Below are 25,549 nucleotides of genomic sequence, written 5' to 3'. Positions count from 1 at the left end.
TTTCCCTTTAAAGGAATATATAGTAAAATACTATACAAAATAATATATAATATACAGATATATACTTATGTGATAGAATTATAAAGTAAAACACAAAATCAAGAAAGTGATTACCCTGATTGAGAAGGGAAGGGTATGTGACCCAAACACAGCTCACAGAAATCACCTCAGTTACTGGCAATGTCTTAACTTGGGTAATGCTTATGGATCTTTCATTTTGTTAATATTTTTAAAACATTTTATGAACTTTCTATATTCTTTAGAATGCATTTTATTAGAAACATTTCCAAATACAAGATTTTTTCAAATTTAATTTTTATTTTATATTGGAATATGGTTGATTTACAATGTTATGTTAGTTTCAGGTGTACAGCCAAGTGATTCAGTTATACATATACATATATCCATTATTTTTCAGATTCTTTTTCCATATAGGTTATTACAGAATATTGAGTAGAGTTCCCTGTGCTATACAGTAGGTCCTTATTGATTATCTATTTTATATACAGTAGTGTGTATATGTTAATCTCAAACTACTAATTTATCCTTCCCCCCCATCTTTCCTCTTTAGTAACCATAAATTTGTTTTCAAAGTCTGTGAGTCTGTTTCTATTTAGTAAATAAGTTCATTTGTATCATTATTTTAGATTCCAAGTTTTTAAAAAGATTGCTACCTCTAAAAGTTTTATAGTGTCTAGTCTTCCGTTTAGGTTTCTAATCCATTTTGAGTTTATTTTTGGGTATGGTGTTAGGGAGTGTTCTAATTTCATTCTTTTACATGGAGCTGTCCAGTTTTTCCAGAACCACTTATTGTAGAGACTGTCTTTTCTTCATTGTATATCCTTGCCTCCTTTGTCATAGATTAGTTGACCATAGGTGCGTGTGTTTATCTCTGGGCTTTCTATCCTGTTCCATTGATCTATATTTCTGTTTTTGTGCCAGTACCATATTGTCTTGATTACTGTAGCTTTGTAGTAGAGTCTGAAGTCAGGGAGTCTGATTCCTCCAGCTCCGTTTTTTTCCCTCAAGACTGCTTTGGCTATTTGGGGTCTTTTGTGTCTTCATACAAATTTTAAGATTTTTTGTTTCAGTTCTGTAAAAAATGCCATTGGTAATTTGATAGGGATTGCATTGAATGTGTAGATTGCTTTGGGTAGTATAGTCATTTTCACAATATAACCCTTTGACATAAATCACAGCAAGAACTTTTTTAATCCACCTCCTAGAATAATGGAAATAAAAACAAAAATAAACAAATGGAACCTAATGAAACTTAAAAGCTTTTGCAAAGCAAATGAAACTACAAAGAAGACAAAGGACAACTCTCGGAATGAGAGAAAATATTTGCAAATGAAGGAACAGACAAAGGATTAATCTCCAAAATATATAAACAGCTCATGCAGCTCAATATTAAAAAAAAAAAAAACAACAACCCAGTCAACAAATCGGCAGAAGACCTAAATAGACATTTCTCCAAAGAAGACGTAGAAATGGCCAAGAAGCACATGAAAAGCTGCTCATCACTCATTATTAGAGAAATGTAAATCAAAACTACAATGATATATCACCTCACACCAGTTAGAATTGGCATCATCAGAAAATCTACAAACAACAAATGCTGGAGAGGGTGTGGAGAAAAGGGAACCCTCTTGCACTGTTGGTGGGAATGTAAATTGATGCAGCTACTATGGAGAACAGTATGGAGTTTCCTTAAAAAACTAAAAATAGGGCTTCCCTGGTGGCGCAGTGGTTGAGAGTCCGCCTGCTGATGCAGGGGACACGGGTTCATGCCCCGGTCCGGGAAGATCCCACATGCTGTGGAGTGGCTGGGCCCGTGAGCCATGACCACTGAGCCTGCGTGTCCGGAGCCTGTGCTCTACAATGGGAGAGGCCACAACAGTGAGAGGCCCACATACAGAAAAAAAAAAAAATAGAATTATCATATGACCCAGCAATCCCACTACTGGACATATACCCAGAGAAAATCATAATTCAAAAAGACACATGCACTCCAATGTTCATTGCAGCACTATTTTCAATAGCCAGGTCATAGAAACAACCTAAATGCCCATCGACAGATGAATGGGAAAAGAAGATGTGGTACATATATACAATAGAATATTACTCAGCCATAAAAAGGAACGAAATTGGGTCATTTGTAGAGACATGGATTCATCTAGAGACTGTCATACAGAGTGAAGTAAGTCAGAAAGAGAAAAACAAATATCATATATTAATGCATACATGTGGAACCTAGAAAAATGATACAGATGAACCGGTTTGCAGAGCAGAAATAGAGACACGAATGTGGAGAACAAATATATGGACACCAAGGGGGGAAAGTGGCTGAGGGGTGTGGTGGTGGTGTGATTAATTGGGAGATTTGGATTGATATGTATACAGTGATGTATATAAAATTGGTGACTAATAAGAACCTGCTCTACAAAAAAATAAATTAAATAAAATTCAAAGAAAACCTCATACTAAAAAATAAAAATAATGCTACCAGTTTAATTTAATTTATAGATCTGTTTAATTAATATTGAATTTTTTAACTGAATGAAGTAGTTAGTAAATTGTCCCTCTCCTTAGAGTGTAAATAAATAGAATTTAGATATAAAAAATATTTTACATAACAGATTAAAAATCATCTACCTCTGAAACTATGTGACTTTGTGTCTAATTATTCTCTCAAAACTATCAGTGTTAAATAGAACTAATGTTGTGCCAACTCCAACTCAGCAAAGCCCCTATGTTTCTATTTGGGAGAAAGTGTCATATCTAGACAAGAATGAAAGAGGAAATCAACATTTATATAACCATCCCAAGACAAATATCCATCTCACATCAAGAGAATAGAGGTGTTCCATCCAGAACAAGACCATCCCATCCAGTAGCTATATTTTTAACTATTAGAAGGAGAATTTTCTCTTACAGATCACTAAGTCAGGGGAAGAAGCAAAACTGGATTCAAGGTAATTTATTCAAATAAATATTGTTTTTAATTGAAGGAACATTTACTGAGTACCTTTTAGATGCAATGCAGGAAAAGCAGTAATAGCATGCCGTGATCTACACCTCAAGGAGTTCACAAGCTGATCAATTGCAACATATCATTGCAACAACTATAAATACGGAAAATGAAGTACGTACTCCATGCAGGGACACCAGTGATAAGAGGTAATAGACTTTATTCAGAAAGGAAATTTTGAGCCAACCTGAAGAATGATGCATTTGGAGTTTTCTGGGTGGAAGAACATGGTATTGCTTAATAATATTATAAAAATTATTATATAACAAATAGCAAAAGTGACCATGGCATTGTTTAATAATAGTATGAAAGTCATAATATCAAAGATTGCAGAAATACAGTATCATTTTACCTTATTTTTCAGTTATCAATTATCAAAGATAAGTATTACATCCTGAAAAATGCAAACTTTCCATTTATCTATTCACTCAACATATATTGAGGGCCATCTGCATTCTTCAGTTGGGGCACTGACAAAATCATGGCCCCTGGCCAGCTTCCTAGTGCTCACAGATCAGTAGTTATGAGTCCATAGATTTTACTGTCAGTTTCTTCATACTTTTATTTTCTTATTATTCACCCTCACAATCCATTTACATCTTCTCATTTGGAGAAAAGTCTTTTATAAATAGAGCATAGTCACCCTTTTGGTCCTGGGCAGGTTCACAGAGGCTACAAATTATCCTTTCTTTATAGAAAAGCTGGCCTCATAATAATAACTCCCTTTATAGAGGCCTGCAAAGACTTGTTCCTTTCCATGTGGTGTTCAGAGATTAATGGGAATGGTGTCCACATATTTGTGTTCCTGCCAGACTACACCACTTATCTGAAGCCAGTGTCAGGGCCTTATGACTATTAATCACCTCTCCAGTCCCTGAAATAAAATCTGCATTGTATACTGCTTGGACTGAGCAAGGGGAAAGGGAATGGTTTGTTCTGAGGCTGCTTCTCATCATTAATTTTCAATTATGACTGCAAGAACTATCCCAGCTAAGCAGGAAGTAAAACAGCCCTCAGGGAAGACTAATAAAGGTCACATGGAACGGGGGAAAATCTGAGACTTATAAACTCTGTTTTGGAAAACAAAATTAATAAACAATTTATAAAATTCCTCACAGGGAGGTATAAAATATATCCTTGCTAACTGGGAAAAGTCATATAAAGGACAAAACAAGCAGGCCTTTTAAAGGCATAAATAAAAATGACTAAGCCACACCTTTGCTTAGAGCTAAAATTATGAACCCAAGTTTCTTCACTAGTTAAGATAATTGTTCCATTTTTGAAAAATGATTTTATGACGGCTTCTTCAGTTCTACTGACACATCTTTCTCAGCCAAAAGAAAATGTTTCATAGTCTTTAAAGGCCTGTTCAGGAGTCCTTCTGGTGTGAAATGAGCAAGCAAAGAAGATCTATGTTTAAAAGGGAGAAAAAAAAAAAAAGAATCAGCCTCCCTCATTAGACCCAAGAAATCTGAATAATGAAAATTCGCTTTGTGTATGGTGTTTTGTATTTTAGAAATGACTTTAACATAGAATATTCTCATCTCACAACATTCTATGTTGTCACTTTTATATAATCTCATCTTTCACCTAAGGCACCTAAAGATCAAGAAGCAAAATCACATGCTCCAGATCATAGGTTAAAAGTAACGTTGTCAGGATTTCGATTGCAGTCTCCTGACTCTAAACACACACTTTGCCTGACATCTTGAGCCTTTAGGAATTGGATGTCGATATATCTATATGGAGTTATTAGTTTATACAAGCATTCAGACATTATTCTTATGAATAGAAAAAGCCATCGCATACATACACACACACACAACCCTCACATCATTTCAAATATCAGTCATGTTTGCATTGTCCTTCTTCTCATTCCATGCCTATCCCAACTTTCTTATTTCATTTTGTTCTCCTCGAGGAATAATTCCTTATTTTAAATATTTTTGGTGGGGTAGTGCCTTCATCTGACTGCAAAAGCTCTGTAGGTCAATTCATTCTGATCCTATTTGGGTTTAGCTAATCACACATTCACCCTAAGGACCTTGAATCCTGAACGAGGAAAAGAAAGACCTGAGATTTCCTAAAATGTGAGACCTGAGCTCTTGTTCTTACTCCTTAAATTCTAGTGCGAAATCTTGGCTCTTGTCACTTCACCAAGTTTACTGTTCCAGCATCCTATCAATTCAATGAATCCCTCATATTCTTCCAATGTATTCCCTGGTTGTCTGAGAAATCAATCCTCAGTTTTTGTGACTTACAATCAAAGATATGACTGATCCATTCTCTTCTGCAGCCTTGAATATTCATGGATTATGAAGACACTAGTTTGATTCTTACACTGTGATTTCTTTCATATATGAAATTCTTAACTCAAGACATAGACCAAGTAAACTGTTAAAACATCTCTTGGAACTATGATGGAATGCTCACAGACTAAATATTGAAGTGCTGATGTCATTATAACATTTTTATGAAGTGTTTCCTTCTTTATCTCTGTTTGACTCAAGACATAAACAGTTTATGTATGTGTAGAGTAATTCAAATGCACTGTTAAAATTGACCGAGAAAGGTAAAAATTCAAGGGTGAGCAAACATTGAAAGGGTTTAACATTCTTATTTGAAGACGGCAATACATAAAATATAAGATGAACAAATCTATTTCTCAGTATTTTTTATACGTGTCAGACATGAGAAACTTCCCATTTGTGAATTAGACTTACGCATCTTTTTTAACTGCCCGCTAGTTGGAAAATTTTACAATACAAGCTATTACATGTTAATATTTTTATTTATTGTTCTAGGAATAATATCTTTAGAAACACTTTCCCTTGATTAACCTTGAACTTGATTCTAGGACTGAAACTGTCAACTTTATGTGATTTTCCCATTCCAGACTGCGTCTTGATCTAGCTGTCTAATTTCCAAGTAATAATTCTGGCTTGGGAGATAAAAATGGCAACTTTTATGAAAAACAATCCTGTGTTTTGGAATTTTCAGCCTTATTTTCAAGGTTAATTATTACTATTTATATTGCTACGTCTTTGTTACCAAATGGGCTTTTCTAGTAGCATAATACCAAAGTAAAACCTCTGGAGAACAGGAGATTTACGTAGTAAGTGTGTTAGAGGCAATCCCTCACCGAGTGGCAAAAGCACGTGTTAAATTTCAAGTTTGACGAGAGTGACGTTAGCCTTTATTTATAACGACAGCTGCTTATAAGCTGTGGAGACAAAATAGATTAAGAATTTCCTGATGCTTTTGCTCTGAAGATCATGTGGCAGGAAGGACCCTGGATTTGGATATTGAAGGTGAAAATATAAATTTAGTTTCCCACTTACCCCTAGGGGTTAAGAGTAGAGGCTGACTGGCAAAGGCACTTGATTAAGTAAAAATGGGCCTAGATACAAAATCAAGGCAACTTATTCACATGGAGTATGCCCTACCTCCATCTCTGGAGAATATATGTGTCTCTGGAGAATACATCAGTAAGAAGTGACTATATTTTTCTTGAATCTTTAATGTGGATTTGTATTAGCAAGAATTAAGTTCTTCAGTGAGAAGGTGCATATAAAAATAAAAGAAGTTTGTATTTTCTTAGTTTTACTCCTTAAAAATCCTAGGAAAGAAGAAAGGAAGAAAGAAAAAGGAAGAAAACAAGGAAGGAAAGGTATGGAAGATAAGTAGGGAGAGGAAAGGAAAAGAAAGGAAGTAAATGACTAAATGCTTAAGTATCAAACCATGTAGTTCAAAGACTCTGAATCCTCACTGCCTGAATTTAAATCATGATCTGAGTGTGACCCAAAGCAAACTACTTAACCTCCTGGTGATTCAGTTTAATTGCCTGCAATATGGAGTAACATAGTACCTAGTTCATAAGGTTGTATTAAGGATTATAAACATTGAAATAAGTAGAATGCCTAGAACAGTGCTTAGCACACTATAAGAATTACAAGTGCTTATTATTATGAATGTAGTTTCCACAAATCTGATGACTGCCTCAAGAGCTTCCATAGACACTCAAGGCAGTTACAGAGCTGAGTCGAGGCCTCCTGGTGCCCCCTCAAATCCAGTATTTTCACAAGCCAATAGGCTACCTTCATAGCAAAGACAGACAAAAATCCCCCCTCAGTCATTGCTTGCCTATCCACATCTACTGTATTCTTCTGCTTCTTTGAAAAATTGTTCCCTTATAAATTGTATGTCCTTCTTTGAAGAGCTTTGGCCTCTGTTATGGGTTGAATTGTGTCCTCCTGAAGTTCATATGTTCAAGTCTTAACTCCCAGTACCTCAGAATGTCATCTTATTTGGAAACAGGTTTGTTGCAGATATAACTAGTTAAGTCAGGATAAAGTTGTACTGGAGTAAGCTGAGCTCCTAATCCAATATGTCTGGTGACCTTGGACACTGATAGAGACAGAAGGAAAACACCATGTGAAGACTGGACTTATGCTACCACAAGCCAAGGAACAAGAAAAGTTCTGGTAAACCACCAACAGAGGCAGGTAAGAGATTCCTCTTGACAGTCCTCAGAGGGAACCAACCAGGTCAACACATTGACTTCAGACTTCTAGCCTTCAGAATTGTGAGATAATGTACTTCTGCTATTTAACCACTCCATTTGTGGTACTTTGTTGTGGCAGCCCTAGCAAACTAGCAGACCCTCACTGAGGAGAAAATTAGCTTCCTATCCAACTTGCTGAAGTTTGTGCACATTGGAAACCCCCTTGTGTCTGGAAGCTTCTCCTTCTGAAGATGGCATTGAAGCTGTCTTATGGCCCTGGGACACTGACAGAAAGTGTACTGGTGCCTTTTCCTCAGTCTGAGAAAGATTCGTAAGTGAGTGCCACACATCCTCTATCTAGACAAGCTCCTTGTATCGTTGCATGAAATCACTTTATATGGGGAAATAGGAAAAAAAATAATGGGACTTGCAGTTTGAGTTTGTCAGTTTTGCCACTTGTAAAAGTGTAAGCTTGAGCAAATTATTTAATGTCCTCTTTCCCACTCTGACAAGTGAAGATGCAAGTAGCCTCATTATTGCCCAGAAATAAAAAGATAAAGTTATCATTCATGCAAGTAGCAGATATGTATTGAGTATCTACCAATAGACATTAAACAAGACCTTGGGGAAAAAAAATGTGTAAAGCAAAGCCTGTGCTTGAGATATTTGAAATGCAAGAAGAGAGGAAGACACATGGACATGTAATTACAATATACAAAAAATGCTTGACTGGAGCTGAAGCTACAAGTTTCTACACGAACTCAGAGGAGGAAGGTATTGACATTGAGCATAGGTAGAGGACTCAGAAAACACTTAGCAAGTATGTGTGGCTTAGGGAAATCTTGACAGATTCCATGACATTTGAACCAAGCTTGGAAGAATTAATGGCAATTTGCCAAATGGAGAAATGGCAGCAGGGAGTGGGTGCCCAGCATGTGCATGGTGCAGTGATGCTTGTAGAAGCATTGCCTCAGTCTATGTGGCTAAATCTTATGATGCATGTACTGGCAAGTGGATAGAGATAAAGTTATGAAAAAGATAAGCCTCAAGACTTCCTATCTTAAAGGGTTAGATTTTCAGGAATAAAAATTTCCTATCTCCAAGTTCAAGAAAAGGAAAGACTGTCCTTTGGTCATGGCCTCAAGCCTTCATCAGAGATATTTTTAAACCCATTTCAATCTTTTGGTAGCAACTTATCTTCTTAACCTGATTTCTCAGCCAGTCAGCAACTGCCTGGCTCCAGTGACTATGCCTGTAAGAGGCTGAAAGATCAGGCAATCTGTAAACACTTCTGCTTCTGAATGCCTGCAGATGCCTGAACTCCATATTTCCCAAAGCCCAGCTTAAGATAAATTTCTTATTCAGTTCTTTGTTTCTTTGTTCAGAGATATTATACAACTACAGCTTGCTTAGCAAGCAATACATTCAGCTCTGATTTCATATTTTGACACTATTTAATGCTGTTATTATTACACCTCTTCACCTCTTTCATTTTCTAAAATATTTAATAAGGACTGACTCCATGCCTATCTCAGTGTGGCCTGAGGATGCACAAACTTGGTCCATGACATGTGGGAACTGGTCCAAGGATTCACCCAGAGAGGCATACAGATGCTAAAATACTTTAATTAAACGTGCCGCTCCACATATGAGTGGGTACAGGAGAACTAACAGTTGTTGACTGTCTGCAATGAGACATGCATTATATTGCTTGCTGTGTATAGTTTACTTTCATTAAATATCACAGCAATACCTCAAGATGGATGTTTTCATACCTGTTTTCCAGACAAGATCTAGTATGTCAAAAGTTTTAGTCACTTTCTCAAAGTGAGAAAGATCACAGCAATGTGATCTCATTTTGGTATGGTTTGAAAACGTGTGGTCTCGTCCTTATAAGATCTGTTATCTCCAACATCCAAAGGGAAAGGTTCTCAATGAAAGTAGCTTTTCCCAACTCAAGGAGGTACTCTATTGCTAAACACAAAATTTAAACATAGCCACCTAATGCTAAACTACCAGACTGGTAGCTGAAATCAAATCTCACTCTAGAGTATGTGTACGTACATTTGCTGATATTGCAAAAAAACAAAATAGTTTCTCCCTGGTGTTTTTTTCTTTAAAAATTGCTATCTTTTATAGAATTATAGACTATTGTTTTTCACATTTTAATTTGTAAAGAAATATATAAAAATAGCTAAAAGACTACTTACACTGATAAATGTTAAGCACCTACTTAACCTTTATACATTTTAGTCCAATGATATTTTGGGATTTAGAATTATATTATTCCTATTTTACAGATGAGAAAACTGAGACACAAAGAGGTTATGTAAATTTCCCAAGGACATACATCTAGTACACAGCAAAACCAAAATGTGACATTTGCTTTCCATGATTATATTTTTGGTTTAAAAATTAACATCTCATAAAAATACACTTGTGAATGAAATAATAAACAAATAGGTAAAATGAGTTTTGACAAGGTTTTAAACACTTTTCAGTGATATTTCCTTACAGCTAAAAGCAATTGAATTTCTTCTTTTGGTCAAAAATCTCTTGAAAGATGCTAGAGATTTATGTGTATTATCCTCAATTTCATATTGAAAATGTGAGTGTTTTCTCCTTGATGACTTCTCATTGTGATTAAAGATTAAGTAAGCCACATCCAAAATTCCATATGCATATCCCTCAGAGAGGGATCTGAGGATGAGTAAATTAATTTTGATGCTTGATATAGTCACAGAAAATGCTAATTGTTAGGCAGAAAGTGTTTCCTGTAACACTTTCTCTTGAGAAGGTCTAGTAAAATCTGCATAGCTTATAAGATTAGAAAATATGAAGAAAATACAACTATTTTTATAAAGCACTGCATGAAGTTTCTGAATGATGGCAATGAGTTAGTCTTTTTTCTTGTATTATGACTTCTGCTGTTGCATTCTAAAATAACTACTTGCTGACAGACAGGATTAAAGACGCAGACATAGAGAATGGACTTGAGGACATGGGAAGGAGGAAGGGTAAGCTGGGACAAAGTGAGAGAGTGGCATGGACATATATACACTACCAAATGTAAAATAGATATCTAGTGGGAAGCAGCCACATAGCACAGGGAGATCAGCTCGGTGCTTTGTGACCGCCTAGAGAGGTGGGATAGGGAGGGTGGAAGGGAGATGCAAGAGGGAGGAGATACGGGGATATATGTATATGTATACCTGATTCACTTTGTTATAAAGCAGAAACTAATACACCATTGTAAAGCAATTATACTCCAATAAAGATGTTAAAAAATAAATAAATAATAAAATAAATAACTACTTGCTGAAACTTGTAGGAAATAGTACTAAATGGATAACCCCCCAAATAAATATGTAAATAAAATAATTTGTCCCTTTCTTGCTCTGGGTCTTTTGACATAAGTCTTTCGGGACATAGCCTAAAGGAACAACTTTTCAGGCCTTTATTATGACAGTATCAAAGAACTTATTAGAATGAATTACTTGAGAGGAATCAATGATTACATTTCCCTAACCTACAAAAACAAACCAAAAATTTTAAAAAGGCAGAAAACAATCTCTAAATCATATGGGAACATATTAGGAGGTACCATGTCCCTGTTGCTCAATCAAATGATAGGAAAGTATGTTGATAACTATAAGTTCTGACATATACTCTCTGTCATTGAATTGTTAACAAGCCCTCTACATATTTAAACACATTTCATAGCTTTATGAAACAATTTTAACAAATAATGGGAATGCACTTTAAAACACTTTATTTGAAATAATTTTATATTGACAGAAGAATTGCAACAATAATGGAGAGTTGGTTTAATTCTTCATCCAGCTATAGATAATATTGTTATACCTATAACTAGGCATATTCATCAGAGCTAAGAAATGAGAATTAGTATGATATTTATTATTAACTAAACTTCAGGCTTATTTTGAATTTTACCAGATTTTGTACTAATCAATCTAGGATAACATTGTTTATGGATGTCATGTCTCCTCAATCTCCTTCAAATAGTGAGAATTTCTTTCTTCCTTTCTTTTTCTTCTCCTTTGTCTGATGTTTCCCCGTGACTGAATGAGAGTTTTTGAGGAAGAATACCACAGTGAGGTGCCTTTCTCATGGGATATCAGCAAGAACCTGATAATAACTTGACTTACTGCTGTTGTTGTCAACCTTGATCACTTGGATCAAGTGCTGTCTGCCGGGGGCAGTAAGTAGTTACCACTTTCTCCTTTCCATTCTCTAGTCGCCAGTCACTAAATCCAGTCCACACTCAAGGGGAGGGGAATTAAGCTCCCTTTCTGGCGGGAAGAGTGTGAATGAATCTGTAGTCCTATGTTAACACCACCACAGTGGTTAATAAATATTTTGGAGGAAACACTTTGAGACTAGCCAAATACCTTGTTACTCTAAATTTTGCCCACTAATTTTATCATTTATCAATTTACTGGAAGAATTATTACGGTGCTGTTCTTATGGTTATTTTCTATTTCTCTCATCCTTTCTACATTTATTATTTGGAACTCTTCTATAAGGAAGATCTATCTTATTTCTCTCATTTATTCATCCCTCATTTACTCAATCCTGTATTTATGTCAATATGGACATAGAATACTAAACTCATACATTAATTTTGGAATTCTTCATTAGGGACTTGGAATACTTGATTGCTAATATTAACCATTTAAGAAATAGTTATGTTGTACTTAACATTACACATTTTATCCAGAAAAAAAAGCTCTTTTTTTTTTTTTTTTTTTTTTTTTTTTTTTTTTTTTACTGTACGCGGGCCTCTTACTGTTGTGGCCTCTCCCGTTTTGGAGCACAGGTTCCGGACACGCAGGATCAGCGGCCATGGCCCACGGGCCCAGCCGCTCCGCGGCATGTGGGATCTTCCCGGACCGGGGCACAAACCCGTGTCCCCTGCATTGGCAGGCGGACTCTCAACCACTGCACTCTCAACCACTGCACCACCAAACCTGGAAGCTATTCTTTTTAATGAATAGGCAATTTTGGTTTGGAAACAAAAATATCATACCAAGTTATCGTCCACTCCCATTCCAAAGGAAAATTGCCAGTGTTTTGCTGCTTTATAATTTATTTTTAACTCCCTAAAGGCACTTAAATTCTTTTTTTTTCTATATGAAAGGGCTAAGAATCAAAATTTCAGAGTAGGTACACTTGACAAGGTCTAAAGAGAAGAAAGGATTAAAATACAAGGCAGGAAGATGATCAGGATTCATTTCATTTTCTGTATAATGTAAATGTCCAGGAACGGGGAATTTGCTAAATAAATTATGATTACCCATAGGAAGAGATATTACACAGCCATTCTAATAATGTTTTTAAAGAATTTGCAATAGCATTGGAAAGGTCACCAAATAAAATAGAGCAAAAATTGGCAGGATTAAAACTAGACATCCAACATGATCCTGATTTTGTTTTCTAAAAAAACAAACAAAAAAAAAAAAAGAAGAAAGGAATATAAAGAAAATAAATGTATGTAAAAATATGCAAAAATATTCTAAAATTTTAAAAATTACTAAACGATATACAACACCTAGTAGAATATCATAATACCTAATAGCCTACTTGTCATCTACTGAATTAACTATTGAATATAAGAAAATATGAATAGTATCAATAGTTATGGCTGGGCGGTAGAATATCTGATGATACTATTTCTTCTTTCTGTTCTTTGTGTATTTTCCAAGTTTTTTATTCTCAACATGTATTATTGGGTATTGCAATAAGGAATTGCAATTTTAAAATGTCAGATCACAGTTGGTTTTCAACTGTCCTCAAGCCTGCAAAAGTGACCCTTGATAAGAATAATTTTGCTACTGTATCATCTAGAGATTATTTACAGAAAGAAGCAATATTTAGGAAAAAATAAATTAAAACAGGTCTTTTCTAATTAATCAACCCGAGAACTTGGCCGCTCAATATGAGTCGTGTAGGTCGCTTGAAAAGCAAACAGAATAATCATAACTGCTTTAAGAGTCTTTGAAGTTATAGATTAAGCCAGTGGGAAATTAGCCAGATTGCCATTATTGCTGAAAAGTGCCAGAAGGCCGCGGCAGACCGTGTAATTATGCAAATTTTGTGAGCCTTGAAAATTTTGTGATTGTAATGCGTGCTCTCAGCCTTCATAAAGTTCTACACCAAACTGTATTCTTTAAACTGCTGTCTAGCCCAAGGCTGGGTGATAAATTAGCAGAGAAAAACAACTGTCATAGCAAACCCTTCCTTCATATCAGAAGTTTCTTTACCTGTTGTGTTCCTAAATTATGTGCAATAAACTTGTTTCACCCTTCAGTGACTAACACCGCTTGGGTAGGATGGAGAAGCTGCCCTTCCCATGGGATTTTTCTTACTGGGCAGGCACCGGTATACACACAGCTGTGTCTAATTATGGCTGGAATCTCAATTATAAAAGAGGCCAACTGGGTGCAGAGAGGGGTCACCGATAACATTAAGGGCTCATCATAGAGTGGTAAAGTTTCAGGGCACTGTTCTAAGGTATAGGAGAGGTGAGTCTAAAATGATGCTCTGATAATCACCCTAGGTAGATTTTTGGGGGGCTCCCTTGAATATGAATGCTGCTTTCTACTCAAATGCCACTCAAAGACAGAGTGAACTGAAAGAAAAGGAGGTATACTGCCATGTGAATATAAACCTTTACTTAAGTAGTGAAATAATTAAGGGAATGGGTGGAAGGGAGAACAGACAATTAAAATATCTTCACAATTGTACAAGGACAGAACCAGAAGTGATAGGTTAAAGGTGACCCCCAGAAAAAGATTTTCATTCCCATTTGAAGACAAGCCTCTGAAGATAACAGAGGTTGAAGGAGAACTCCAAGGAGGAGTCTCCGCTAAGAACAAGTGCATTCCATCAAACTTAAAGAATAAAACCTTTCTTGTGTGTGACCTTTGATTCTTCTACAGATTCTTTGCCAAAGACAGCATTTCAGACAAGTAGCATCTGGTTTGGAATATCTAACAAAAAATATTGTGTAGGATAGTGGCCTTAACATTTGAGGGGCACAGATCACATTAAGAATTTAGTAAAAACTATCGACTCCTCCCCAATACATATTTCTCCATACATCAAAAAATGCACGATTCTGGATGTTCACAAACACCTCCCCCCACACACACATACACACACTCTACTAAAGCACATGAACCTATAAGCCCTAGATTAATCATCTCTGATGTAGAAGATGATGATATAAAAATTAATGAACAGAAACCTCAATTAAATAGAGTTGGGAGAGCAGAAGGAAGAGCTCTCACACACTATGATAATAGCAGAGCCCAACAAGAAAAAAGACTTCCTCTTCTTTCCTGGCAAGAGCTCAGTCAATGAGAAACTCTCACCACTCAGCCAATGAAAACACATGGACTGTTTGTTTACTACAGCCCTCTCAATGTTCTTTTCCCCTCTATAAAAGCATTCTCTCCATTTTTGCTGGAGACTTGCACATGGCTCACCATTGCTGCAGACTCTGAATTGCAACCTTTTGCTGATCTTGAATAAACCCATTTTGCTGGAGGAATAACTGGCAGACTATTTGTTTTAGGTCAACAATGACGAGTAATTTTTTATAACTTTTCTCCTAGGAATTGAAGAAACACCTCAAATCTTACAACTAACCTAGTTTACTTCTTTAAAAGAAAGATAGTTCTTGTTGGTGGTGGTGTTTTTTCCCCAATGGATTGAGACAAAGGTAAGGCAAATGTCATCGATGGCTATTTGGCTGTGATTCAAGGCTGAGAAATGCAGTCATCTATTTCTTTTTCTATTGTTCGTGCAGCTATTCTTCATGTCCAATCTACCAGTTGGTTTGTGCAAATATTTTGGAGTTGGTGAAAGGAGTTGGTGAAAGTTGCCTCCAGTTGGTGGAGGCAAGGATATTCAGTTCACAAACATGAAATATAGATAAACTATTCCTTAGTGTTTTGACATAACTTCACATAATATGAACACAAAGCTACACAGCTCATTTTAAAACATTTATGTAATTAAAATTATTTGACAACTAAAAATTTTATTCTCAAAATTACAAAAAGAACAATTTATTTTTAAATGGTTGATTTAGTCACATTTAAATTTAATATTTGTGTGAAAAAGAAAATGTAGCTCCCAACTATTTTTAAAAAAACACAAAATCTAAAACAATTAACAAAATTTGATAGGGCTTTCAAAAATAATAGCCCCAAAGCAAATTTTAAAATAATTTAAATATAGTATTCTCATCCTACTCTTTCCACTGCACTCAGTTGTCTCACTTCATAACTGAAGATGAATGCCCATAACAAGTTCCCTAAAATGCTTTTATGTATATTCTTCCCTATCCCCAAAGAAATTGCAGAGTTTACAGAATATCTAATTAACCTTGGAATCTGAGACATTTTATAAAGCTATGTACACAACACACTCACATACCATATGTGTTTCTGTTAATATTGTTATTCAATTTTACCATAATATTTATCATTTTATTCTCTGAGCATTTCATGTTGCTTCATAGACAGCTGGAGAAGAGAAATGGTTCTTGATGTTTATAATAGAGATGATGGTGTCTTTCCCCGAATCCCCACCCAACTTCCCTCTTCACAGCCAAACCCTTCCCCAAACTGCTAAGTGTCAGCTACTGACTTTTCGTAGTTGGGCCCTCATGTAGACTTGCTCAGGATTATGGTTCTCCCAGAAGTAAGCATTAGCCAGTGACTGACTAAAGCAAGAATGCCTCATCTGATAACTCTAAAGGGCCATCACAGTTCCAGAGCTCCAAGTGGGATCAATGCAAGCCTCAACTGCAAGTGGAATTTGATCACCTACTGTCCAACTCAACTTCCTCACTTTTTATTTTGTATCCAATTCACACTTATATACTCTTTTACATGTTATGTTTATGTATCTTTATCTTAATCAATATAAAGCATTTTTAAAAACTAATGTAAAGACTTTACTTGGATTTTATCAGTTTCCACAAATGTCATTTTTCTGTTCCAACATCCAGTCTAGGACACCACATCGCATTCAGTAGCTCTATCTTCTTAGTTTCCTGCAATCTATAACAACTCCTCAGTCTTCGTTTTTCATCATCTTAACAATTTTAAAGACTCGTGGTCAGGTATTTGGTAGAACGTCTTTCACTTTGGTTTGTCTGATATGTTCCCATCATCACACTGGAGTTACTGATGGGGTAAAATTACCTCAGAGGTAAAGCGTTCTTGTCATTGCCTCCCGTGGGGATACCTGATATCAACAAGATGTTACTTGTGGCTCTAACCTTGATTATTTGCAATAAGTAGCATCTGTCAGGCTTCCCATTGTAAAATTGCTATTTTGCCTTCTTCTACTTCTCTCCTGAATAAATAAATTCTCTCCTCACAATAAAACTCCTGCATGTAGCTCTCAGTCTCATAGTCTGTTTCCACAGGATCCAAATTAAGAAAATATTTATTGTAACATTCACTGTAACTTGGAAAAATAAATACTGAATAATTTGGTCCTTGAAATTTAATTTTGTCAATACGTATAGAATAGGGGCAATATAATCAAGTTAATATTAATTTTGCAGCCATACTAATGTTACACCAAGAAGGATATACATTTATAAAGTTTACCAGATAATTTAATAGCTTTTTTTAATGCAATAGCTTTAATTCAAGGAGCTCATAGAAATAAAAATATATATTCAATATTCACATACATATTTTCACATGTATGTTGTTCTTGGCTGTGATTTGATATGCAAAGTATACAAAATTCATATTACATAAAATTGTGGTACAAGGATCTAAACCTCTATCTTTACCAATTGTCCAAACTACTAATTAACCACACCAAAAATTAGCACAGCCCACTCGGAATCCTTTTAAATCACTTCAATGAGACCATATTTTATGAAAATCACTAGCATTAGTAGAACTTACATTGAAAATTATTAGATCCAACATTCTAATCATTGCCACATCAAGTTCTCCACTGGAAAAATCTTTACAAGAAAGCTTAATCAACTATATAAAATCCCTGTCACTTCTGTTTCAATGACTTTTTCTTTATTTTCAGAAGAGAAATACTTTTTTTGAGAAGAATTATGTTATTAATTTTTTTTCTCTAAACTTAATTTATCGAAACTGGAAGTTTTCTAATAAAAACTTTCAAATTATCTCTGGCTCATCTTAGCTCACATGTGGTATTTGAATATATCTGTCAAATTGTTAGGTGTACCATAAATTCTCTATTTTATGCTCATTCACTAAGTTAAATACTTTGTGAAAAGTCATGCATTTTTTCACATATTTTAAAAACACAGTAGTATCTAGCCTCAAAAAAGCCACCTTCCTCCCCCACCACCAAAGGAAGGAACAAGATACTTGGTACTTTTTCTTAAAAAAAAAAAAAGAAAAGCACAAGAGAGGTGATGATTTAGACCATAGGCTTTGATGAGGTTTACTGCAATCACCTCAGAAGACAAAGCATCCTTCATTTTTGTAGGCAGTCTTGAGAAAAGTGTACACTGGTACAGCATATTATGTGTGATCATGATACCAGATTACTCTTCCTTGACAGAAGACACAAATCCTGAATTTTCTCCCCTTGGCATGGCAGGGTCATCCTTGCTATAAATCGAGTCACATATATCAAGTTAAAATAAGTCTCCTTCGGGATTGAACAGAATGATTTCCTTCATAGTTCAATGAAATCATCCTGGATAGCCATGTGGCTTTCCTCACGACACTGCTTTCTTTGGGCCACTGCTCAAATGTGACCTTATCAGTGAGGACTATCAAAAAACTCTGTTTAAAATAACTCACTCTCCCAGCAATTACACCACTTCCTTGCTTATTTTTTTTTCCATAGCACTAATTATTACTATCCTAATTGGCTCTACATTTTGCTTATTTTTAAATGTCTGTCTCCTTGTTCTAGAATGCCAGGTATTGTACATGAAGACAGAGACTCCTTGTCTTGTCCACATTTTATTCGTAGTGCCTACAACAGTGCCTGACATATAGTAGATGCTTAAAAGTTTTTAATGAATACATAAATTAATACATTCGTTTAACAAATATATGTGGATTGTATGCTACTCTAGATCCATACAGGGAAAGGAAACGTCATGTTGACCTTTATGTTACTTTAAAACAAACAAAAAAACAGATATTATCAATTTTAATCTACTTCCAAAGAATTTTTTAGTATTATACTACAAAGAACTTTACTTAAAACTAATAGCTTATCCTTCTCTCCACCTCCTTCACTACATACTATGAATAAAAGAACCAGTGTGACACTGTCTTTGTCAGACTCCTTTTGCTATAGCATTCAAAGTGTCAAATTAATTTCAATAATTCAAATAGTAAACAACTTCTTAGAAGGCCCATTTTTCTTGAGTAAATTCATAGCCTACAAGTAATCTGTTGTGTTTTTCCTTGTCAGAGCCAATATTTTTCAGTATTTCAAGTTAAGCACGTGTATTTCTACATAATTGTGTTGATCATTACCATAGGATTACTTATGGCCTCCAGGGTTATACTGTGTTTTAAATAGCATGTTTTACTCATTCTCTACCCATCTTGTTGCATCTTCCTGAATGTATTGAGGTTAATTCCGTTTGACATTAATTCTTGCAACCTTAAAAAATACAGTAAACAACTGAAAGGAATAAACATTTCTTTATATCTTTTTTCCCAAATAGAAAGTTTGGCTGTGTCACAAGATATGTTCTACAAAGACTGATGTTATCAGGACTATAAAAGATCAGAACCAGAAGGCAAGTCTTCACAATTTTATTCTAGTTACTTATGGTTGTTAGCGGAAATTTATGGAGGAAAATATCATAGTAATATGCATCATCCTCCTTAATACACCAGGTCAGTCTTATGAATGATATTTATATTTGAAAGGTCATTTTCAGGTGAGACAAATAGTATGATGCCACACCAATTTCAGAACCTCATCGTTACTGATACGATTGTGTTGCCAAAACTATCAACTTGCACTACTTTTTTAAAGTTATGATGTAAAGGTTTTCTTTAGGAAATTTGAAACTAGTGAACTTGGCTTTGTCTATAAGTTTGCAAGGGCCATCTCCAAAAGGATGTGTCACAGGTAATAAAATAGACCAGATGGTAAAAGGAAGTTGAAGCGACAGACTTATTCATCTTTTGGGCTATTGGAATAGTTATAGCTATGGCAATTTGTTCCATATATACATTCCCAGTCTCGATATTTCTAATGCTATTATGAAAATTGCCTTCAGACTAGGATGACGCACAGATCTTTCCTGTCACTTTGATAGTAGTCATCACCTGAAGAGATGAATAGCAGCTCTGAATTAGCCCTTGCTGGAAATGTCTTCCTTTTACTTTGGTTATATTATATTTAGTTTACTGTGTTCCCCAAAGTGCCACACATTCTTCCTCTTCCAGGTTCAATAGCTTATTATTTCAATTAGACTTTCTTATTACAGGAAACTTTCCATTAAGGAAGATTTCAATTTGTGAACATTTACTTTTAATATGTTTTTCATCACTTTTCTTGTCACTTTTCTTCATTGTCAAAAGAAACAGAATAACCCTATCTACCCTTTCAAAGGTAATTACTCATAGGACAAGGAGGATGGAATTTATTTCACAATGTTTGAAAATTGTGTCTTTTCTTTGCCAATCCCATGTCCTTTTTCCTACAGTGAAATAATCATATTAAATACAGTCCTAAACATGGGATTATAACTATTTTCATTGTAGTATCCCATCAGCATTAGGGTAAAATATTTTATAACTTGGAAAATTTTACCTTTTACTATAGAAAAATTATTAAAAGTGCTTGTACTATAATTTCTCTTGCAATTATAAAGGTTACTGTATGAAAAAATATCTCAGTTAAAGTGTTACTTTGAGAACTTACCAGGAGATTAACAGAGTGACAATCTCAGCTCCTTTACATAAAACACTTGAAATATCCATCCTAATGAATTCCCTAAAAAAGAAAAGTATTGCCCTTAAAATATTGAAGCTTATCTTTGAGGTGAATTGTTTTAGAAATTCTCCTTTGTTGGGAAATATTGAGAAAAGTTGAATCACTTCTTAGTAGTGTCTCTTTCCGTGTTTTATCAGTTGCAATATAAATTTCACTAGAATAAATCAAATTAGTCCATTTAGGTAGGGGTATTATTTCTCACAGGTACCCTTAGCCCAGATATTTTCCCATTGTCTTACGTATAATAGACATCCAATGAATATTTTATAAAAACATAAGTGAACACTAATTTTCGAATGCACTTTCTAATGTACACACTATAGTAAATAATCCCTGCCTCATGACACATATTCTAAGAAGTCACCCTTGATGAAATTAATTCAATTGAGTAGTCAACACATTTTTCACTGTCACATATCATTCTCTGCAGGGGAGGAGAAGAGTAAGGTGCATCTGGTAGAAAGAGTTCTACATTTTATATAAATACATATATAAAAGTTGGTGGAATACTGTGTACATATGACATACAATATGATCAAATATGGAACTATCATTGAACAAAATATATTTTAGGGAATAGGTGAGAAGAGATGATCCTTTTCTCATGTTAAAGTATCCTCTCAGTCATTAAATACTTTTTTTTTTTTTTTTTTTTGCCGTACACAGGCCTCTCACTGCTGTGGCCTCTCCCATTGCGGAGCACAGGCTCCGGACGCGCAGGCTCAGCGACCATGGCTCACGGGCCCGGCTGCTCCGCGGCATGTGGGATCTTCCTGGACCGGGGCACGAACCTGTGTACCCTGCTTTGGCAGGGGGGAATCTCAACCACTGCGCCACCAGGGAAGCCCAGGTACTATTTTTTAAACATATTTGTAAAGTAGTTGGCTTTCTTTGAATGCTGTCCAACACATTGGTCAGCCTACAGGCTCACCCCCACTTAAATATACATTGGCTGCCATTGACTGGCACCATCTGGAGAGAGCAAAAGGAGGTTATTTTTAACACCTGGAAGCTTTTCCTCTGGGTAATGGGCTATAATAACTATTCTGTCAGGCATATATCTCAAGGTTTCTACCACCTTCTCCAGTGAGTTCCCCTGGGGAGTAGAGTGTCAAGGTAAAATAATTGCAAGTGACTTCCTTTTGTTAACTTTAATCCCAGGAGGCACCAACAAACTGCCTGGTAAAGTGGAATTACACAGGTATAGATTCACAGGCAGTTCTGAGACTTCAATATTCTGAACTATATTTTGCTCTTCTTATGAGTATCTTAAAATTATCTTATTATGTTGCTGTGATGATAAATTCAGATCATCTATCTCAAGTGGTAAGCACAACTAGCATATTATTAAAATGAATAAATATATTAATGTTATTTTACTATATCAATTTTGAGCAAGAGGAGAAGGGAGAAATACTTTAGTTTCACCTCTCTGAAATGATGATACCTGTTGGTTGGAAACAAGAGAATATATAAAAGTGTAAAGATAAAAAGGAAATTACTCTGAATATTCAGTCGTTCACATTTTGATATATTGAATATTTCTACATTTTCTTCAAATAGTATGCTATTTTTAAAAAGTGCAGCAATTAACACCTCATCAAGTAATCTTCATTTGTGTTTCTAATTATGTCCATAGGATAAATTCCTAGATGTAGAATTGATTTTAGTTTTAAAGTTAACATTTTAAAGTCTTTTACTGTATATTATCATATTGCTTTATGGAAAAGTTTTATCAATTTACACTACAGCAATATAGCAATTCCTAGGTGATCTCACCCTGGCTAGTGTCTCTTAATTGTTATCCATTTGGCAAAGGAAAATTGTACTCTGGTGTTTATTTGTTTAATTTTACATTCTCATATTATTAAGGCCATCTTGACTTTGTTTATATTTATTTGAATTACTTTTGACTGAAATATGTTTTTTCTGTTGGAGTTTAAATATTCTTTTTGACTATCTACATGTGCTTCATTTTTATTTTTGGTTCTAATCAGTTTTTTACAACGTTAGTCAAAAAATACATCTTCTAATTTGCTAATTGCTTTTTACTTTTGCTATGTAGGCTTTGATAAACACTCCAATTTTTGGTGGTCAACTTTTTCTTTACTTTCCTTTTGATTTCTTCTATTATACATGTCTTGTAGAAGTCTTTCTGCATAGGAAGATAAAATACATTTCATGCTATATTTTACTCATTTTTTGGTACTCTTTTAACTTTTTCCTACTTAACTTTTTTTTTTTTTTTTTTTTTTTAGCGGTACGCGGACCTCTCACTGTTGTGGCCTCTCCCGTTGCGGAGCACAGGCTCCAGACGCGCAGGCTCAGCGGCCATGGCTCACGGGCCCAGCCGCTCCGCGGCATGTGGGATCTTCCCTGACTGGGGCACGAACCCGTATCCCCTGCATTGGCAGGCGGACTCTCAACCACTGCGCCACCAGGGAAGCCCCTATTTAACTTTTAAATCTAATTGTGTGAACATAAGAGCATGTATATGTGTTCTTGCACCCATTTGTTAGTTAATATGAAAAGAGACTTTAAATTTTTCTAAAAGGCTAAATTTTCCAAAAATGTAGACTTTGTTTTGTTTAATTCTTTCTTCTTCAGTGGCTGAAAGATCTGTTTGTTGTTTTTAAGTCTATTAGTAGTTCTCTTTGTTCTTCATAAATATTCTTGAACTTTCTTTTTTCATCATAACAAAATAATTAAACAGGATACTTTTAAGACTCGTACGATCTGAAACTTAATATCAAATTCACCATTGTCTTTTTTTAATTTGGAGTATTAGATTCTTATTCTGATTAATAAAGTATTATTATTTTTTTTCCTTTTATATCTTCCCTTTCAAATGTATAAACTGGCATTTGTAGTTAGACAATTATCAGTACTGTATTACATAACCAGTTTTAGTACTCAACAGCAAATCTTAAATTTTTAATTTTGATTGATTTTTATTTGTCCATCTTTTATGATTTAAGAAATAGTTTCAAAAGGGTATATGGTAGAAATGATTCCCCATTTCTTTCCTAGACAAATAACCTAGAACATTAATTATAAGCCACATTTCTTGACTTCTTTAAGCATCACATCCCTTCTCTGAGAAAAGGGGGACTGGCCATGTTACCTAACTCATAAACTTGGTGTGGGAATTAAGTGAACTGAAGCTAGCTAACAGTTAACCACTGCATTTGACACTATTCAGTTAATATTATTATCCTGAGATTCTTTTAATTTCTTTAATAAGAGATGTAACTTTGTTAGCAGGAAAAGTCTTTGGCTATAGGATTGATCCCTCAAATATCTAACTTCTCTTTTAGCATTTAATATGCTAGAGAAACCTGAAACTTGCTTGATTTTTATTCCATTTTTAATATTATGTATTTGGTTATTGTGGATCGAGGCTTACTTCTTTTCACATTTGATGGGAGGACAAGTGGCTTTCTCAAGACTGATTTTCCCTGGTTCATGATGAGGCATTTCAATCCACATAGCTACAGTTAGATGTCTTTTTCATCTTTGGAAATTCTTCTTCAATTATATCTGTAAGTATTGTTTCCATTTCAATTGTTCTGTTTTCTGCACTCTTCTCCAGATTCTCCTTTATTTCAAAGGTTGTCTTTCCATTATTATTATTATTATTTAATCACATCTGAACTCTTTGTCCTTCTGGGAGAACTTCTCTTATTTATCATACACCTACTGATTTCATCTCACACTGTATTTTCTTCCTTAGATGCAGCATCTATCTATTTTTGATTTTACCTATTGTAGTGGGTTGAATTTTATTCCCCCAAAAGTTAATTTCAGATATTAAACCCCAGTACCTGTAAATATGAACTTATGTGGAAATAAGGTCTTTACAGATATGATAAATTTAAAGATTTCAAGATGAAATTATCTTGAATTTAAGAATGGATCCTAAATCCAATGACTTGTATTTTTTTTTTAAAGAAAAGAGAGTGATATCTGAGACACAGAGATATAGACAGTGAGATCATGTGAAGAAGGAAACAGAGATATAAACCAAAGAACACCAAGGATCACATCACTGGCAACCAACAGAAGCTAAAAGAGTAGCATGGAAAATATTTTTCCTCAGACCTGTTTGGATACCTCAATTTTGGACTTGTTGTTTTTCAGAATTGTGAGATAATAAATTTCTTTTGTTTTAAGCTGCCAGATTTGTGTTAATTTATTGTGGCAGCACTAGGAAACCCAATTTTTATTTTATATTTTTATAATTCATTTGCATCTGTTTCGTACTAAATGAGTTCTTCCAAGAGTCAGGAAGTAAGTTGTCAGTCCTATTGTTTATTGCCATTTTTTCATTTCTTATTTCCTTACTTATTTTTTCTTTCAAAGATATTTTAGTAGGCAATTATGGAGGTCTCATCAGAGGATAGAAGCCAAATACTATTTTAAACAAAACCTTTACTTATATTGATAATGGAATGCTTACATGCTTAATTATAAATAAGGGATACAGTGAAGACTAAATCACATTGTATAGGAAATGAGAAAAAGAAAATCTAATATACTGCATGATATTTAACATCAACTGCTAGAATAACCCTTTATATTTATAACTCTAAAAGGAAAATCGTATTAAAGATGTGCATCTTTTAAATTCAATGCATAAAAGCTGTCTTAGTTTGGATTTTCCCAGAACAAAATCCTAAAGCAAAGATTAGAGTAGATTTACTTTATTTTGGAGGTGATCCCAAGAAACACTGGTAAAGAAGTGAGACCAGGATGGAAAGTCAGCCAATAAGGGTTGCTATCAAATAATAATATGACTGTAGATATCCAGAGCTTAGCCATGCAGGGAACTCTGGGCACTAGTGTAAACCAAGTTATTTCACTCAAGAAGGAAGTGTTTATACACCAACTGCCTTCTGTCATTGGTTGAGGTCTGCTCTTATAGGTGGAAATGACAGTGTTCCCCTGAACACTTTTGGTTTGCTAATTGGGTGCGAAATTGGGCTCTGATTAACTGAGAA

The sequence above is a fragment of the Stenella coeruleoalba genome (assembly GCF_951394435.1).
Source record: "Stenella coeruleoalba genome assembly, chromosome: 2".
In the NCBI taxonomy this organism is placed as follows: Eukaryota; Metazoa; Chordata; class Mammalia; order Artiodactyla; family Delphinidae; genus Stenella; species Stenella coeruleoalba.
The sequence above is the reverse complement of the archived record's forward strand: the minus strand, read 5'-3'. Positions refer to the sequence as shown.